Source organism: Cryptomeria japonica, chromosome 4, assembly GCF_030272615.1.
Source record: "Cryptomeria japonica chromosome 4, Sugi_1.0, whole genome shotgun sequence".
Taxonomy (NCBI): domain Eukaryota; kingdom Viridiplantae; phylum Streptophyta; class Pinopsida; order Cupressales; family Cupressaceae; genus Cryptomeria; species Cryptomeria japonica.
In genome coordinates, this window is record NC_081408.1 from 459,628,553 (window position 1) to 459,649,798 (window position 21,246).

Here is a 21,246-nt window from a genome sequence, read left to right on the forward strand (position 1 = left end):
ATTGGCTGAAATAACTCACATTGAAATAAAGACAAAGATATATGCTTTAGGATAATATCACAGTTGCGCAACAAAAGATGATTATATCTCAAGGAGAACTAGGGATTACTTTAGGGATTCTCACATTGAACAAGATTTGGTTAAAACTATCATTGCTTGAGGACAAGCAATCTCAGAAAGGGTGGACTGTCATGCCCCACCTGAAACTAAAGGCAAAATACATATAAATCACAGCCTTCTCAAAACTAAACTGCAGCCTTAAATAGTGATTAAAGTTTGGACGATGACAAATAAACGAAGAGGGCCGACCTAGGGTTTTGTTAAAACAAGTGCAAGGCCAATCACCATACAATTAAGGCCAACCCAACCTAGGAAGATAAAAATTATTGGTGGATCATTCTAAGGTGCCAAACTGGATAGGAAGAAAGAAATTAATAATAAATTAAATGACTCTTTATACTTGACCAACTTGCATTGAAGCAAGGTGACCATCAAGTGAAAGGGCACTTGAAGGGTATAAAGGAGAGGTCTTGAGGATCATCAACGTCGAACGACATCAAAAAATGGGAAAAAAATAAATAAAGAAGGCAGATCAGATCAGACATTAGCAACCAGGTTTGCCATACAAAAAGAATGACAAGATTACTATGTTTTAGTATGAAAATGATAATAGTGGACAGTATGATGAATCTATTCATAATTACTCACTTTAAACAATATATATTATTTTATATAATCTCTCATATATTAAATAAAAGCAATAATGTTTAATCTCTATATGTTTGTTTAATGCTATCAACAATGATTAGGGAATAAGGGAACACAAGGAGGGGAAACAAAGATGAGGTCCTCTCCTAGGTACGTGTTGTGACCATTTCACACATCGCCCCATTTAAAATGGGGACCCCCTCTTTTTGCTCGTTTTTGCTCGCCTTTCGCTTTGCTTCTTAGGGTTTTGGTAAGTTTGTCAGTTGTCTGGATTAGGGTCAAGCCTTAGGGTTTCCGTTACTGTCTTTTCAGGCCAGAGTCCAGTGAGTTTTGAGAGCTTTTTGAGCTTCCTTTTGTAGGATGCAATTTTGAATGGAATGAATTCGCCAGAATGGTCTATTTTCAATTGAAATTTTGGGTGCAGAGTCTTAATTTGTCTAAGTGTTGATGATGAAAATGTGAATTTTATTCAATTGAGTAATTTTGACCTAAATTTTGAGTTTTTTGATATTTGATCCCGGGCATTGGAAATGATTTGTTTTTGCCTTCAGAAGTGATTAAACTTGTGAAATCATGATATTTTGGCCTGTAGGAGCAAAATCGCTCCTGTCCCTCAGTGAAGGACCGGAGCTTGTTTTCAAAAATCTTACTGTCCCTGCAGGGTCAAGATGATTTTTCGGATGGAAATGGTAAAGAAAGGCGTGATCTTTCCGTTGAATATAAATTGAAGAATTTCACGAACACAGAAATGCCTCAGGAAGCAAAATCGCTCCTGTCCCTCAGTGAAGGACCGGAGCTTAAAATCAAACATCACCTCGTCCTTGCAGGATTTTAACAACTTGATGATTTGGAGAGATCCAAGGGAGTGCATTTTACCAGATGAATATAATTTGAAGGCCAAACACGAAGAAAAGTGGACTAGAATGCCAAGATCGCTCCTGTCCCTCAGTCAGGGACCAGGGCGAAATCCATTGTAGCTCCCGTCCCTCTCCCAGGGACCAGAGCGAAATTCTTCATAGGGCATGTACTGGGCAAAGATCAAGCAAGTTTTAGGATTGAAGGCAAGAAAGGAGGTGAATTGAACCTGTTGAAGACAAATTGAAGATTACAAAACATCAACAAGGGACCCAAATGCCCAAGTTCGCTCCTGTCCCTCAGTCAGGGACCAGAGCGATTTTTGCCTTAGATGAGTTTCTTGCCCAATTTGAATGATTTCCAAGTTATGGATGAGTGAAACAAAGTACAACAAGACTGTTGAAGATAAATTTTGAAGTTAGCAAAGTGATATGAAGCCTACAAGAGCAAGATCGCTCCTATCCCTCAGTCAGGGAGCAGGGCGATATGGTGATTATGTTGCCTTTTCGCTAAGTTTAAACCTCTCCAAGACGAAGTACAAGGTGGTGAGGACGTTTTAAGGCATCTCAATGAAGAACAAAGCATCAAAGGTCGCCAGTATTGAAAGATTTGCATCAAACATTGAAGTTCGCTCCTGTCCCTCAGGCAGGGACCAGAGCGAAATTCATATAAAGGCCTAGATTTTGAAGGATTAACAAATATCAAGTGTCCAAGGGAATCAAAAGAACCTCATTCTACACGATGAAAGTAATTGCAAGTTGATGGACGCAAAGACAAGCTTAAAACATTGAAGTTCGCTCCTGTCCCTCAGGCAGGGACCAGAGCGATATCCACCATATTTGCCAAATCATGCAAAATTCATGCCAAGTCAAGGTTTTGCGAGGTCGCACAAGGTCTAAGGCATCTTAACAAGATGATATGCAAAGGTTTCAAACGTCAAATAACTATCAATTGAGCCAAGGAAGCTATATCGCTCCTGTCCCTCAGTCAGGGACCAGGGCGATTTTCACATGATCCTTCATTTTTCGTCAAAATCAAGACAAGACAAGGATAAGCAAGATCAAAAACATCATTTAGGAGGCGATGAACAAGAAGCAAAGATTAAAAGTTAGCAAATTTGAGCCAAGACACAAGGATCGCTCCTGTCCCTCACCAAGGGACCAGGGCGATGATCCTCTAAACATCAAAGTGTCTTATAGAAGTCGAGTGAAATGAGAGTGGAATGAAAGAATAACATTGTTTGCCCCTCACAATGAAGATTGAAGTTCAAAGTTACAAAGGTCAAGGAGAAAACACCAGGATCGCTCCTGTCCCTCACCAAGGGACCAGGGCGATATTTGCTAAAACACTTGTTATCCTTCGAAGATCATGTCAAAACAAAGTTGCAAAGGGTTTAAAACGTCGTTTGGAAGGTAATGAACGAGAAGTTAAAGGTTAAGTACGAAGAATGTTGGCTAAAACACAAGGATCGCTCCTGTCCTTCTCCAAGGGACAAGGGCGATAATCCTCCAAACATCGAATATGCCTTGTAGAAGCCAAGTAAAACAAGCATGGAGTAAAGAAACAATGTTATTACTTGCTATATGATGGAGATTGGAGATCGAACAAGCAAGATCAAGGAAAAAACATCTAGATCACTCCTGTCCCTCTCCAAGGGACCAGAGCGATATCACCTCAAGAGGTACTCATTTGCAAGGTCAAGTCACTCAAGTTTGAAAATCCTAGCAAAATGCCAACTTCCACGTAAGAATGGAGATGTTGAATATCAAAAGTGTAAGGATCAAGACCAAGTTGATGGATCGCTCCTGTCCCTCAGTCAGGGACCAGGGCGATAAGGTTTGCATTTTTCATCTTTAAATTTTGGCGCTCAAACACATTTTGAATTTATTTAAATGCTAGGAAAATCGATATTTAATTGAAAGCATTTAAAATTTGCGCTTGATATCATTAATTAATTATTGCCTTGTAAAAGAAAATCGAATTTATTAATTAATAAAGGCATTTAATAATTAATTATTAATTATTAATTTAAAATCAAATAGAGCGCTTGGTTTATGGAGGTCGGCCATTATATTTTATTTAAAATTTGTTTTTAATTACCAAGTCGGCCTAGTGGTAATTGAGGTGTGAGCGCTTATAAAGGTTGGTGAAGATTTTTATTTTCACATTATCATTTTATCATCCACACTCAAGTGCGATTTAAGGAAGACAAAGGAGAAATGCGAGTTGTGTTTTAAGGTGCGAATTTCATCAAAGGAAGGCGTAAACATCAATCTAAGGGGTGCGAACCTTAGTTTCATTTGTGCGAACTTGTCAAAGACATTGGAAGATCACGTCAAGGACATCCCAAAGGTGGCGAAGTTGCTATTTTGAAGAGGAGATCACGTTAAAGCCATCTAATATCAATTTTGCCTAGGCAAATCCATTTGTTTTGCATTCTAGAGTTAGCTCTCAAGGGAGGTATGGAGATATGGTTTTATCGTTTTAATTTTGAATTGTTGATCGTCATAGCTTAAATTTTGAATTTTGAATTTTTGAATTCCCTTAGCTCAATCGTTATTTAGGAAATGATAACTCAAAGACTTATCATGATGTTTCCTAAAATTTACTCTCTAATTTATGATATATATTGCAATATCCAGTTACTTATTGTGAAATGTTGTGTAGGTATGGCGACCCCTAAGGCGGGAGCATCCACCAGTCGTCCAGCTCTCATGAAGGAAGATCAAAAGACCGAAGAAGTGGAGACTAAGATCGTATCGAAGTGGAGCAACATTGGAGATACTAACTTGGGCAACTTCAGCACGAAGAAGTTTCGAGATGTCCCTTACATTGGCAAGCCATCACCTGTCGCCTGGAGGATAATTGAAAGTGGCATCATTAAGGCGGCTGGCTTCCCTCCAGCAGTACAGTGTCATGAGTTGATGATCGAGTGTGCTCGTCATTATGATCCTCAATCCAGAACGATCGTGTCCAAGGAAGGAAACACTTTAGCTTATCTTTTAGAGGAAGCTATAAGTGAGGCTTTCCATCTTCCGGAGCACAGAGATATGGTCTACAAGAGCATAGAAGGAGCCAAGTCAATGTATGAAGATGATCCAGATGCGTGTCTAAGCATCATTAACAAGAACTGGTTACTCAAGAGTCGTCCTCGCCTGAGTAAGGTACCGAACACACCACACAGGATTGATTTCCAGGAGGAGTACAGAGATTTGATTACAATGCTCAACCGAGTCACAGGTGCACCTCAAGCTTTTTACTTTGAAAAGTGGATGTTCTACTTCATTTAGGTGATAGTTCAAGGTAAAGGAACAATTCATTGGGCTAGGATGATTAGCCATTGCTTGGACGTACAGTTGAGGAGACTCAAAGCTACCAAGTCGTTCCACATGAGTTCATACGTCATCTATGCCTTGATCAAGAGCTTCGAGTATGCAGGACTACCTCACAGAGGAGTGATTGGAAGAGGACCCGGCAAGGTCAGAGTTTGTGATTCCTATGTCCACTTGCATCATCCGCCAGGAAGCAACTACAAGTTAGTTAATGATACCTTCACTATGAACATCACAAGGACGTTGCAAGGCGGGATTCACAACAGATTATCTCAGGATGCACAGGATCTAGTAAAGAGGTACGGTGCTTGGTTTATCCAATTTCCGAAGTTTACTTATATCAGAGTTCATGGATGTCCTTCACCTCCATACATGTTGCCAAGATATCCGACAGACAGAATTGTGTTACTTGAGGTAACAAGACAGTTGGCAGCTTATGCGAAGGCATTCAGACACAGACATGGAAATGGAGTTCCGGTACCTATCATATTGGGCAATTCAGTTGAGGTATGTCCTAATGCTTTAGCCATGGATGACGCAGAGAAGGAGTTAGCTTTGTATTCTTTTTCATTCTTTGCTTTGAGAGAAAGCTTTGATCCACATGGATATATAGAGGAGACAGTCGGTAGGAAGTTTAAGCATGAGTTTCAGATTGAAGATTTTATGATGAATCTCTTAGACGATCTTGAAGTGAAAAGAAAGATGCATTCTAGATTGCCTTTGGATTTCATCAGGAAATGCAAGATTTACAGAGTGGCCGACCAAGCACAGGACAGTGGCAGACATCTCCAGTCATCCTATGATCGAGAAAGCAAATCAGTAAGGTTAGATTGGAATGAGCCCGAGGTCGTGGATTTAGATGCTTTGATGGCTCCAATCTTGTCTTGTACTCGCAGATGGGTTGATGTGCAGCATCAGAAGTTGAGAGAGCAAGGCATAGCTATGACTTTCACTTTGGAAGAGAAACCAGCCGAAGGTGGAGCTAGTGTGAGCGAAGGTAATCCTAATCCCAAAAATGCAAATGAAGGCAACTTTCGAAGTGCAAGTGAAGGCGATCTCCATCCAAGAGGCTCGAAGAGGAAAGAGAGACCTGGAAAGAGAGAATCTTCGAAGAAGAAACAAGAGGCCAGCCGAGATCGTTCATCCGGTACATCCTCTCGACAAGAGAAAAGGACACTTGAAGTGGAGGAGTCTATGGAGTCGATGGTTCAGAATGATAAAGAAGGACAGGTACCTCAAGGGTCACCAAGTGGATCTCTCCAAGATTATGAGCTACATGAAGACAAGAATAATGACGAAGTAACATCTCCTCACAGAGAAGAAGAAATATTGCATAAGGAGATTCAGGTTAGAGAGACAAGATCAGCCATTCCAGATTGGTTGAAGGAAAGATTAACAAAGGTGATTGTGATCGAGGACGAAGACAATGTGATTGATTTAGAGAGCCTTGTTGGACATTCCCAGGAAGTGACAGAGAAGAGAAAGGCTACCAAGATGTCCAAGATGATTAGAGATGAGACTGGATCCAGAAAATTGCAGTTAGCTACACCGGCAGTAGACAAGTACGAAGGTGAGATCTTAGCAGAGGAATATGATATAGAGACATTTGAGCTAGGTCCATCCACAGCCGAGCAGACACTAGATGATGCCACCGATTCATTTAAGGCATTGAAGGACAAGCTTAGAGAAGAAATGGAGAAGAGTAGAAAGCTTGAGAGGGAGGTCGGTGCATGGAGAACATATTTCAGCCATCTCAATCAGCCTTTAGGACGTCAGGATCCAGCAACATCACCTATACAGGCACTTCCCCTTCAATCAATTGGTGAGGCAGAGAGATTCAGGAGTATGGTCCAGCGTATGAGTACTTGGATGGATAAATCTCATACAGTTGCCTTAGAATTTGCAACAAGGATGATGAAGACTATTCATAGGGCTATTCAGGTTCTTGAGATCATCCACAATTTGATGATAACGGTAGCCGCATTCGCTCATACCAAAGATGTTATCATTCCTGTCTTGAAAGTAATTAGACAAACATCGAGGAAGGTCTTAGCGCAGGAAAGGATTATGGATGGAGGACCTCACAGTTTACTTCAGTGGTCAACCTTACTCCAGATGAAGGAAGTTCTCTTTGAGGACATCAGTACTAGGTGCGGTCATGTTGAGGAGGTGATCAACCCGATCCAGGACAGAGTATTTGAGGTACTACGTACCATTCTTGGCAGGAGGATCGAAGTTGAGACAGATGTGGATTTGCAAGAATTGGAAGATAGAATCAAGGTCATCTTTTGCAAGGACGTCAATATCACAGATGAGCAACAGGACCAGATGTTTGCTACCATGCTCCTGATTGAAAAGACTAAAGAACTTGAACTTACATGGGACGCAGCTCTTCTAGATGCATTTGATCAGGTCATCCACTTGGAAGAAAGAATGAAGAATCTTCCCGAGATTCCAATTGCTGAGATCGAGGGAATCATGTCAAGATTCATTGCATATGCTAAAAGGAGCATTGGAAAGGGAATAAGAATCTAGATGAGAGGTTGTTGTAGATGACATGGCACCCTAATTGTCATTGGTCTATGTCCCCTAGATTTTCGTGCCAAATTTATAATTGGCTATGCATTTAATGTTGTGCAATAAAAGGGGAACTTTTGTAACAAACCCTAATTAGAGTTTAGGTGTCATGATCTTGACCGTTGATCTGCTTTCAATCTGGACCATTCATTGTAATTGAGGATGCTATTTATACCCTCATTTTCATTTCATTTGTAATAGAGATAGTTAAGAGATTAGAGAGAAAGTTTGATGTATTAGAGAGATTAGAAGCAATTTTTATTTTTGTAGCAAGATTGAGTTTGAGGAAAGGAATTCAAGCAATTGTTGTACATGATGACTTTGAAATCAATGAATATTGAAGTTATGGTGTTTTGTTGCAACTTTCTTGGTTATCTTCATGGTTGTTCAATTTACTTGAATCATGCTCAATCAAAGTAGTGTGTTAATTTGAAGGACATAGTGTGAGACTTGATCTTTGGTAGGATTCGCTTTCCATACCACTAGCTTCTTGCTGATTGTAGGAACGCCTTGCGTGGTCAACTGGAGATATTTGAATCACTTAACCTTCAATCATTATTGTATCTTGGATATGTACCTTCGTGGTAGTGTCTTTGATCTTTGATGCATTGAAAATCATTTCGTTACCTTTGAAGATCGCACCAATTTCAATTAAGTTGTTATTTTATGGCGAAATTGAAGTTGGTAGAATCTTGCCAAGTCTTGTCCACATGAAGTCATTCCTAGGGTTAGATTAGATTAGACCTCTTGCAAACCCTATCCTTTTATTATTTTTTTGAAAACCTTCTTTAGTTTAGTAAGACTTTCGGAGTGTAAGGCCCCTTGAGGACACAGCAAATCACATCATACCGCTGGTGCTTATCCACACGTAGAGACCCTACTAACCAGAACATTGGAGTCATCCTAACTGATCCTTCATGCGAATCTTCAGCAGTTAGAGACTTTATTCAAGAGAGGATAAGATGCCTTTAGGTATTTTATTCTGTGTATGATGGTGTACAAAATACACGTCAACAGTACGCAACCTCAAGGTGTAAGACCAATGGTCCCATGAGGCCAAGGGGGCACAAGGAGTGTTGCCTTTGGGCTTAGGAGGGAAGGATTCTCGAGACACCCTATTGTAGTCTTCCTAACCTCCCTATCATAATTGACCATAAGATTAAGGAGTCTGAATCATAGGGTGGAAGATAAAGGTAGGATGATAAGGGGAATGGCTACGAGATTCCTCACTAGGTATGCCACCTCATATGGATGGCAAAGGCAACATGAGGCCAAGAGGGATAGGAAATCTGCTCTTGAGCCAAGGGTAGAGGAAGATTTAGGCACGCTAACATGCCTCCTTACCTAGCCTCCTTGTGGTTGAACTCCATGAATGAGCTATATCTGTCTTATGATCAAGTTAATAGTCCTAAAACCCTAGTAACAAAGTTCTATGTTTTGCTTATAATTTCTAATAAGAAAGATTTATTTTATTATGCTTTAAATGATTATCTAACATGTTTGTAGGCTCTCCACTAGGGCTCATTTTGATTTAAATAATCTAAGTTAGTACATGGTATCACTAACCCTATTCCACTCCCTGTTACCTTGCAATTTTGATTTTAGAGCAAAAACTAGGATATTTAATAAAAGGAACATTACAAAGATGGTTGTAAGCCTTTGACTATGCCACATAGCTGAAGTTAGTATTAGAAAAAAGTCTTATAACATGAGTCGATCCACGCTTGGAAATTTGAATTGGTGCAGCAAACCTACTGTGTTGTCTAGGTCATCCCAAGCTTTTTCTAGCATGGCTAAAAAAGAAAGCAAAAGAAGCTTGATTGGTTCAAAGTAAGAGAGGGAGGATCATTCTCAAGGAAAAAAGAATGAAGGTAGATGAGTCTATAATTAGTAGAGACAAACATGTTTGAGAGTAAGGCACTTGAAGATAGGGTCTCTTGTTTCAAACCATAGGAAAGGTCTTTTGTTCAAAACAAGATGTGAAGGAGTTGCAATAACATTTGGAAATTTTGATCTTACCAAAATAGTTAATTGATGATTTGTTTCTTTTAAAGGTCATGCAATAGGAGTGGTGTGTTAAAGAGGAAGGCCAAGGAGGGTAGTGCCTTATGAAGGTGCAAGTCAACTTCAGTTGGGAAATGGAGTAGGTAATGAGTTTGATAGATATCACAATGAAGGCCGCTATGAGAACAAAGCTACATAATCATAAGGAGTGTAAAGCTTTGGTGGAGGACTGAAGTTTATGATAGAAAGCTTGGAAGGAGTGCCCTAAAGCTAAACCACTTGGTGGAGTTAAGGAGTACATTGAGATGTAAACTTTAATAGGACAACTCAGAATGGATTTATTTCGAGTAGCTTATGGAGATGAATAAACTAGGAAGGTGGCAGAGAACAAGAAGACATCAGCATTTATGTTAGTGATTAAGGACATATTAGAAGATAACAAGATTCAATTCATTAAAGTAGTCCAATCACAAGCTCAAAAAGATACTTATTGGGAGAGAATAAGGAACTTGTACACTATAATAACGATGAGAAATATTTTATTGCACTTCAAGTTGGTGCATTTGATAAACACACGTTTAGAGACCACAAAACAAGCAAAAAGTGACAACGGATTCAACAATCATTTCAAGGAGAAGCAACAATGCTTGGCAGAAAAAAGGATGTTTTGTTTGTGTGAGATTATTTCCTCTAAAAATATCCAATGGGACTACTTAAAAGCTTTGCTAATGAAAACGAATTCGATTGAGAGGCACTTGAGATGTATATCACACAATTTCTCAACATTATGATGGACTTTTAGCAAAAAATGAAGTGTTGAGGGAAACAATACAATACATTAAGTATGCTTCTTGAAAGTTGACATATAGGGAAAGGAAACAATGGCCATGGTAGATATATTTGCCATAGAAAACTATGCTTCAATTGGGTAAAGGATTTGAGTCTTTGATTGAAAGGGAGGAAAAGCTTGTTCAAGTTAATCAATTTCCTAAAATAAGTGATAACAGTCGTCAAGGGTGCTCCTTCAAAATTTAAAGGCTGGCGAGGATACATGAATTTTGATAGCAAGGTTTGTTAGGGGTGTTCCACTTGAATTCAAAGGTTGGCAAGGACCATGAATTTCTCAATGATTAAGATGGAATACTTTGAGTTGAATTTGGGAACAAAATCATCAAAGTAAAATACTAAAAAGAGTAGCTATCGTGCCTCATGCAATGGTTTGGTCATAAGGTATTTAAAACTAGCACATATGGTAGGGATAACAAAATGGAATCGACTAAGGAGGCCTAGGGAGTTCCTAAAATGGAAACCATGCCACAATTTAATTTGAAGCAAGACGGAGACTTCATTACCCTATCTTCAAATAGGATGAAAAGTGAGTCATACTTTCAGTTCTAATTGTACAACCATACGAAAGCATTTTAAAAGCTAAAAAGGTTTTCGATCAACCAAATGATGTTGTTGGTAATTGGTGTTCTAGGGAGCACTTTTGAGAGCTTGACATCCAAGCAATGAGTGCCCTAGTGAGCTCAATCGCAAGAATGGCATCAAGGTTTAAAAGGAACTCTAAGAATACAACCAAAGACATATACAAGAGAGGGAATTGTGGTTGGGGAGAATGGGCATGTTGGCAATTTGAATATTCAAGGAGTAGCATTCAAAGGAACATGAAGACAAAGCAATTTTGTTTAGGTTTTTGTGCAAAGATAAGGATTATTTCATGGGGGAGTTTCTTAGGAACAATCTTGTGAGCACATGGGACATAAACAAGAGATTCAAAAGCATTGTCAAGGTCAACATTAAATTGTCAGGAGCTTAGGGAGTAGAAGCCGTTATTGTACACTATTGTTGTGGACATGGAAATTGAAGAGTCGTGACCATAGGTCATAGATTATTCTTTCGTAAATCTATACTAGTGACTGAGCATTATTCCTAGGGACAAATTGTTCTCTTGTAAACCAAAAAAACAAGAAAAACATGTTAGAGATGATAGCTTCGATCAGATAAATATGATCATGAATGAGACTTACATCATTAGAATGATTTATATATGTATACCAATATACATAATAATAATAATTGAGTTATTATTATTATTATATATATTAATATACATACATTAATAATCTTGTCATGAATAAACTAAATTCGATTAAATGTTCAAATGGCTGATCATATATCGATCATCATCTTCCAAGTATAAATTTGTGATCGTGCATGATCTAAACCTTGTCGATAGTGTGTATCGACTACTTTCATCGATTTACCATAATCGATAACGTGTATCGATTTACCATAATCGATAATGTATATCGATTAATGATTCCTCATTTTAACATACCGATTGTGAATCGGTTGTGTTAAATGAATTGTTAACTATCGATTAGAATCAGTTTTGAAAATGAATCGGTTTTGTGTTAATGGATTATCAAACTACCGATTATAAATTGGTATGATGTTTGTAAAAATAAATGAATAGACATATCGGTGGAGAGACATGTCTCCACACGTGTGGAGACATGTCTATCCATCGATGTGTCTTCTCATTCATATATAATCCACGAACAGATCGGTGAAAGGTGTTACAGAAATCGATAAGTACATACCTTTGCAGATCGGTCTATTCTTCACACTCAGCAATATAATCATACTTGACGAATTAACTTACTGTTATTATTTCCTCCTTACACTTGCAGCAACCTGCAAGATTCATAGGTTAGTAAGAGCATCATTTGTGAAACATAAAAATTAAAAGATACCTCTATTCTATCTACTAAGAAATCTAATCTACGTTAACATGGTATAAGAGCAAGGTCAAGGAAGATCCGATTAGATTTGAGATAGTAGATTATCTATCATTTTGCTCTTAAGAAAAATCACATTCCTTTCTTTATAATGGCAAGCGGAGTCAAATTCAAAGATCGTCTTGAAGGAGCATCTAACTTTGTATCATGGAAGTTTAGGATTATGCTTACCTTGAAGGAAAATGAACTAGATTCATTTATAAAGGGAAACATACCTGAACTAGACGATGATGTTGAGAAAATTCAATGGAACAAGAACAATGGAAAAGCCATGAAGTGATCGTTGATGCAGTTAGAGACCATATAGTTCCAGTTATTTCAAAGTATGACACAGCATACCGCATGTTCAAATCACTTGAAGACATGTATGAAATAAACAATACCAGCAGAGCGCTCACATTGAAAAGACAACTCCATCATGTGAAGATGAATAAGGGAGAAACTGTCACATCATATTTTATGAGGATCACTTAATTAAGGGACCAACTTTCTACAATCGGTCATCTAATTGACGACAATGAATTAACGTTGATGGCTCTAAATGGACTCCCGACTTCATGGGAATCATTTATTCAAGGAATAAGTGCACGTTCAAAGCTCCCCAAGTTTGATCAGTTGAAGACGGATTGCATTCAAGAAGAATCCAGATTGATCACCAGGGGGATTGACCAAAATATCACCAATGAAGATATTCATGTGTTGAACTCTCACTCTCACAAGAAAGGGAAAAAGAGGTACTTCAAGAGGAAGAAGGACAAGGGCACCAATAGAAAAGGCTCTTCCAAAGGAGGAGGGGCATATCCCAAGTGCAATGTTTTAGATGTGATAAGTATGGACATTATGCCCTGAAGTGTCCGGATAGGCCAAAACAACAAGCCTCCATAGTGGAAATTGAAAAAGCTAGCATGGAGAATGAACCTGAGAAGTTTGTCTTCTATTCAACCTTATCAGGCCAAGTCTCAACCAACCTCAACACCTGGGTGATTGATAGTGGAGCCTCACGTCACATCACCGGATTCAGAGAACACCTAGACACTATGGTAGAGAATTCTGATGAGGAAGTAACCATTGGGGACGATTCTAACTATCCAGTCAAAGGGATTGGAAACTGCAACATAAATCTAAAATCAGGCATATCTCTTCAGCTCACAGGAGTATTATTTGTGTCAGGGATAAAGAGAAATCTAGTATCCATTTCTGCACTTGAAGACAAAGGATACAGGATAACCTTTATGGAAGGCAAAGTTCTAGCATGGCCAAAGACCTCCATAATCAAGAAGGCTCATACTATAGGAGTCAGGCACGGATGCCTTTACAAACTATGCACTACTCCCTTTCAAGCCCTAATTCATGAGACTTCAAATTCAAACGATATTTGGCACAAAAGATTAGGGCATCTCCATTTTCATGCTCTACCCTCCATAGAGAAAATGGTAATTGGTTTGCCTAAGCTAAACCAAAATCATGAAGGAACATGCAAAGGTTGTGCCCTAGGGAAGAATACAAAAGGAACTTTCCACAATAGTAATAGCAAATCTAAAAATGTATTAGAAATAATTCATTCTGATTTATGTGGACCCATGTCTACAACCTCTATAGGAGGATTCTTGTACTATGTAATATTTGTAGATGACTTCTCTAGGAAAACTGGGATATATTTTCTTAAATGTAAAGAGTCTGAAGAAATCCTTATGAGGTTCAAAGAATTCAAAGCTCTTGTAGAAAACATATCAAGGAAGAAAATCAATACATTAAGAACAGACATTGGGGGGGAATATACTTTCGACATTTTTAAGGAGTTTTGTGTACATGCTGGAATTTAGGAGGGAGTTTACTATAACTTATAATCCCCAACAAAATGGGGTGGCAGAAAGAAAGAATAGGACTATAGTAGAAGCTGCTAGAGCTATGGCCCCAGCCCGAAGAAAAGAAATCCCCAATTCCCCCCTTCCCTCCCCCCAGCTATATATAGAACAGACCCCCGAGCATAGCGTAACAAGTCTATGTCAAGCAATACACAAATAAACTCCTAAATTGATAGTAAAATCAAGACGTGTAAGTGGATCCACTTATCAAGTTCCCATTGAAATAAAAAAGAAAGAAGGAAAAATACTTGCTATTCGTTGGTTATTAGAATCATACAGAAAACGTTTTGGTCGAAATATGCATTTCAAATTGAGTTACGAAATAATGGATGCTGCCAGAGAGAAAGGCAATGCTATACTCAAGAAGGAGGAGATTCATAAAATGGCAGAATCCAATAAAGCTTTTGCGCATTACCATTAACCCACTAACTATATAAATAGATCCACAGATTTGTTGCATTCTGGCCAATAAAAGAAAACTTACTTTGTCAAAATTTATCCGAATTTTCTTTTACTGGAACGAAAACGAAAGGAAAAGAAGAATGAAAAATAAATCGTATGATCAAAACATAGAAACTTCATTTTGGGCCGAAGCCTCTAAAATAGTTGTCTACATCCAAAATAGATGTCCTCATTCACTTCTAGACAACAAAACACCTGAAGAAGCATTCAGTGGCATCAAACCTGATATAAGTCATCTAAGAATCTTTGGTTGTCCGGTCTACTTACATATACCTAAAGAAAAGAGGTCTAAGTTAGAACCCTTAGGCAGAAAAGGAGTGTTTGTAGGCTATAGTGAAACATCTAAAGCCTATAGGATATACATACCTGGCCAAAGATTAATTGAACTTAGCAGAGATGTCACTTTTGAGGAAAACATTGCTTTCAGGAGATCCAAAATCTCTCTTGAGATAGAAATTAAAATCCTCCTAACAATATGGAGGAGGATCATGCTCCTGAGATTCAAAGGGAGACTCCTGAAGAAATTGATAGTGAAGGTCAAATTGCTCCCTTAAATGAACCTAGTAATGAAAATCGAAAGAGACCTCTTTGGGCTAGGAAGATGATTCAAGAAGCCAAGAATTATACAACACCAAAGGGAACCTTCAGGGAAAGCAAGAGACCTCATAGATTCTCTAGTTATGTTGCCTTGATGAGTGAGATCATAAATTCAGAACCATCCTGTGTTAAAGAGGCTCTCAATCATCAAGTGTGGAAAGATGTTGTCAAAAGAGTATCAGTCCATTATAAAAAATGATGTTTGGGACATCGTACCAAGACCTAAAGAAAAATCTGTTGTATCATCAAAATGGCTCTTCAAGATCAAAAAAGATGCAGATGGTAGCATTGGAAAACACAAAGCCCGGTTTGTTGCCAGAGATTTCTCTCAGAAATAGGGAATTGATTATGAAGAGACTTTTGCCCCTGTTGCTCGTTACACTTCAGTTGGAGCCGTAATTGCTATTGCAACATCAAAGGGATGGAAGATCCATCAAATGGATGTGAAAATTGCATTCCTGAGTGGCACGATTGAGGAGAAAGTCTATCTAGAGCAACCTAAAGGATTTGTTATACATAAGGCTGAATCACATGTTTGCATATTGAAGAAAGCTTTGTAGGGACTCAAACAGGCCCCTATTGCCTAGTATGACAGAATTGATCACTACCTCTTGGGGTTAGGGATTTCCAAGAATGATGTAGATCCAAACCTCTACTTTTAAGGTAATTGATGGTGATATGTTAATTCTTATTTTATATGTTGATGATTTATTAATCACAGGAGAAGATACCTAATTAACCAGTGTAAAAAGGACTTAGCTTCAGAATTCGATATGAAGGATTTGGGTATCCTACATTACTTCCTTGGATTAGAAGTTTGGCAGCAGGCAAATGGCATCACTTTGAATCAGGGAAAGTATACTATTGACATTTTGAAGAGGTTTGGAATGACAGAGTGCAGACCCATGTCTACACCTATGGAAACAAATCTGCACAAATTGAAGGAAGCAACAATAGACTCAGAATTTGCAGATCCCACTCTCTGCAAACAGATAATTGGATCCTTGATGTATTTGGTCAACACTAGACCTAATATTTGTTATGCAGTGAATGCATTTAGCCAGTTTATGTGTGAACCAAAGGAGATACATCTTGTTGCAGCAAAACACATTCTGAGATACCTTTGAGGCTCAATTGGATATGGTCTTAGATACAAACATGTAGACCTAGATCTACATGGATACACTGACTCAGATTGGGCTGGAAGTGTGGTTGACCGGAAAAGCACATCAGAAGGTTGCTTCAGTTTAGGATCAGCAATGATCTCATGGATCAGTAGAAAACAATCCTCAGTTGCACAGAGCTCTACAGAAGCTGAGTACATTGCAGCCTCCATGGGAGCAAGAGAAGCAGTGTGGCTTAGGAAATTGCTTGTAGGACTATTTGGTCATCCCTTGAATCCTATTGTCATCCATTGTGACAACCAGAGTTGTATCAAGCTTTCAGTGAATCCAGTGTTTCATGATAGATCAAAACACATTGAGATTCCTTATCACTATGTTAGAAACATGGTAGAAAGGAATGTGATCCAGTTGGAGTATATTAGTACAAGTGATCAAACAGCAGACATCCTCACCAAGCCACTCTCCAAGATAAAGGTTGAACACTTTCAGAATAAAGTTGGTATGGTTGAAAATGTAAATTAAATTTGAGATTGAGTCTCTAATTATTTTATTTGTACTAATATTTAAAGATGTTTAATGTGTAAACTCTTTTATTGTCATGTGTGACTCCATGACTTCATGGGCCCTTGTGGACATTGTTGAAAGGTGACGATTTTTCAATAATGAACACTTGTATCTAATTGATATTGTGAGGTGACGACTTTACAACGATCAATTTTACTATCATGATGGATATCATGTGACTTGATATCTGTGGACATATCATGATAGTCAATATCTCTTAGACATTATGGTAAATATCATGAGACTTGATGTTATTAAATAAACCATTATAACTCTGCAAGAGATCATCATGGTGGATATTATGAGTCTTAATATCCGTGGATATGCCATGATCTGATATCCATTATGATAGGCATCATGAGACGTGATGCCAAGTGCACATACCATAAAGATGGATATTTATGAGATATGGTGAATATCATGTGACTTGATACTCTTGGTTATACCATATCTCCTGATATCTCAATAAGGCATCTCTCTTCCTGCACAGTTAATGAATCTATTGTGTTATGCTCTTGGATAGATTTTATCCTCCCTAGCTAAGAGGGAGTGTTAAAGATGATAGCTTCGGTCAAATAAATATGATCATGAATGAGACTTACATTAATAGAATGATTTATATATGTATACCAATATACATAATAATAATAATTGATTTTATTATTATTATTATATATATTAATATACATACATTAATAATCTTGTCATGAATAAACTAAATTCGATTGAATGATCAAATGCCTGATCATATATCGATCATCATCTTCCAAGTATAAATATGTGATCATGCATGATCTAAACCCTGTCGATAGTGTGTATCGACTACTTTCATCGATTTACTATAATCGATAATGTGTATATATTACCATAATCGATAATGTTTATCGATTAATGAGTCTTCATTTTAACATACCGATTGTGAATCGGTTGTGTTAAATGAATTGTTAACTATCGATTAGAATCGGTTTTGTAAATGAATTGGTTTTGTGTTAATGGATTATCAAACTACCGATTATGAATCGGTATGATGTTTGTAATAATAAATGAATAGACATATCGATGGAGAGACATGTCTCCACACGTGTGGAGACATGTCTATCCATCGATGTGTCTTCTCATTCATATATAATCCACGAACAGATCGGTGAAAGGTGTTACAGAAATCGATAAGTACATGCCTTTGAAGATCGGTCTATTCTTCACACTCTACAATGTGGAGACATGTCTATCCATCGATGTGTCTTCTCATTCATATATAATCCACGAACAGATCGGTGAAAGGTGTTACAGAAATCGATAAGTACATGCCTTTGAAGATCGGTCTATTCTTCACACTCAACAATATAATCATACTCGACGAATTAACTTACTGTGTGCATGTATTATTTCCTCCTTACACTCGCAGCAACCTGCAAGATTCATAGATTAGTAAGAGCATCATTTGTGAAACATAAAAATTAAAAGATACCTCTATTCTATCTACTAAGAAATCTTATCTACATTAACAAAACAACCAGTAATTATTGTGGGGGTGTTGCAGGACAGGTGGTGAGTCCTAACTCAACGCACATATTAAATTGTATATATTGGTTAAAGTTTTCTCTAATCTAATCGTATCAAGTATTTTGCTTAGTTTCAATAAAGAATACATGTTCTCACTACTAATGTGTTGTGTACAATTTGTGTGCCAATTGTTCCCTAGGTTTTAGGCTAACTTCGTAATTGTGTGTATGTGCAAGGATCATTTCTTACTAAATAGGTGCAGTCTCAATCTCAAAATGGTTTGATCACGTCAAAAAACAAAGTATGGGGAATAGGATGGGTAAGAATAAATATAAGTTATGTAAATTAAAAATACAATGAAAAATAAGAAATGCAAAAACAGCTATATCAAGAGTTTAAGTCTCAAATGAGTAAATGGAACATCAAAATTAAATGATACAACACTTATATTTCATCCTTATTTTGGTTTTATGATAGACAAGTTTTTAGGTCTATTCCCTAATTGCTATCCTTAAGGACATTTAAGTCTCCTAAAGGCATCTGATTATTGGTGATATCTCAAACATATAGGGACGCATGGGTATCCCAAAAAAATTGTAAAAATGTCAAATATGCCATGGACACTTCATCCCCATTTACAATCCCTTGAAATATGAGGGAATTTTCATAATTCTTGTCAAAGGCAGATATTGCATCCCCGTGAACATGAATAAACACTTTAAAAAATGCGAACCCACCATTATGTTTAACAAGCAACAGCTCATCATTAAACTAAAGTCTAAAATTCCTAATGTAATTTAAATGATTAAAATAATTACCTTAAAAATCTAATATGCAATCAAACAAAACAATAAACACATCCAATTTAAACAAACATTCTCTGAAAATAATAATAACAATGATAAGACAAATACTTTATTACGTAGGCCAACTTGGTTGAGATGACATTGCAATGCAAAAGCCACAAATGCAAACCTTGACAAATTGAGAGACCCAAACTATCTAGTTGCTTACTACATTGATGTGTCTCCAGGACTAGCATGGCATATCAAACCCCCAACCACTAGGAGAGGGGGGTAGAGACCAAACATCCACTTGGTTTCCCCCCAACCCTATAAAATTTTGGATGTCCTATTATGAATTCCCAAAGGATGCTCCTTGATTGTCTTGGTAGTTTCCTACATTAGGAGAATAAGATAAACAGCTAAACGTTCCTACATTACCAATTCAGCGAGAAAATATTGATGGCACTTGGTAGTTTCCGGTGATAGGCCAAAAGAAGATTGCCTCTCAAAATAGATCCTGATCATGCCATTCAGTACCATTTACCATCATTTGCCTCTTCTTTGACTTTGAAGGTACACCAAAAGTATGGAATAAAGAAATGACACATTCGGCACAGAAAGGGTGCTCTCTAGTCTCAAGAAGAACAAAGACAATGACACAAAAGATGAAGTGGTTGTATAATTGTGGATTTGAGCTAACGCCCTACACTGGTTATTACTCTCCACTTAGTCACCAAAGCATTCTCATATTATCAAATTTCTTGTTGACTGCTTGTACCGTAAAGATGCCTCCCCTTCACTTAAGAAACAATTATGTCTTGGCTGTCAAATATGTTAAAGTTGGTGACATGTTATATCAAATAGGTTTTGATGGCCTCTTACTTTGTTGTGTTGACAAGGAAGAATCTTGATGTGTCCTAGAGGAATGTTATATCAATATTTGTGGTGGACATTTTGGCAATCACACCACTCCAAGGAAAATCCACTGTTTAGAATAGTACTAGTCAACTCTTGAAAGTGATACTGTTAAGTTTGTAAGGAAACCTCCTAATAGCAATTGCCAAATTGAAATATATGCACACACAAACCACACCCATCTCTACACTAGAATCCATCCAATCAACTACCTTAGTCACATCCAAATCAGCAATAAATTCTAATACATTGACTACCTAGCAGCTTCACTTGGCATGACCCCAAGAAATTGTGCATGTCAATTTTTCATGCAGACAATACCAGACTTAATCTACCAAAAACTGATCAAAAATTTGCATTGATTTCACAGAATTGTAAGTCCTGACTCCTAATACATAATGATCATCTTAGATATGAGAAAAAATTCCAACCTATGCAATATATATATAGTTATGGAGACTTCATACTAGGTCTTAAGAACACACAAGAAGCATAACTGGTTACAATTGAAATATATTTTAGGCTATAAAGTTTTTTGGTGGTACTATGGAACACATGTAGGGAATAGGGCTGACACTTTTGACACTATGGAGTATCACAAATAACAAGTTAGGCTTTACAATATTGACCATATGTTCTTAAGCACGTGACAAAGCCAAAGGCAAAGTTGAAATCAACATACAATTTGGAGAACCATCATGATACCACAATACAATTGAAGTATCATACCAGCCTAGATCAAATATTCATTAAAGAGAAACAAAAAAAGTGACCTAAAGGGATTGACAAGCAATATTCTTATAGTTTGGCTTTTAAAAATCTAACATGTATCATGTTTTACCAATAAATTCTACAAAACTGCCACTTAACGTCTTGGAACTGTAAAACTGATATCTTCTTTACTGTCACTAAACAATCTAAAAAAATATCCACTCTACACATAACTCAATACAGATACCAAATTGGATCAACCAAATAATCATCCAGAACTTGCAAACGTCTCTCAAGATTGTAATTGTCACAATACAAAAACAGTCATCTCAGTTATGAGAAAACAGTTTAGCCTGTGTGATATATAATATAAATAGACTAATAGCTATACAGACTTTATACTGAGTCTTAAAAAAATCCAAGAAGAATAACAAAGTTGC

At 37.5% G+C, this 21,246-nt stretch overlaps 1 protein-coding gene across 2 annotated transcripts in view; it reads right to left on the minus strand.

Annotated features, from left to right (window-relative positions):
• The window catches only part of LOC131077361 (uncharacterized), a 158,613-nt gene that overhangs the window by 11,297 nt on the left and 126,070 nt on the right, over positions 1-21,246 (minus strand). The window lies entirely within an intron of this gene.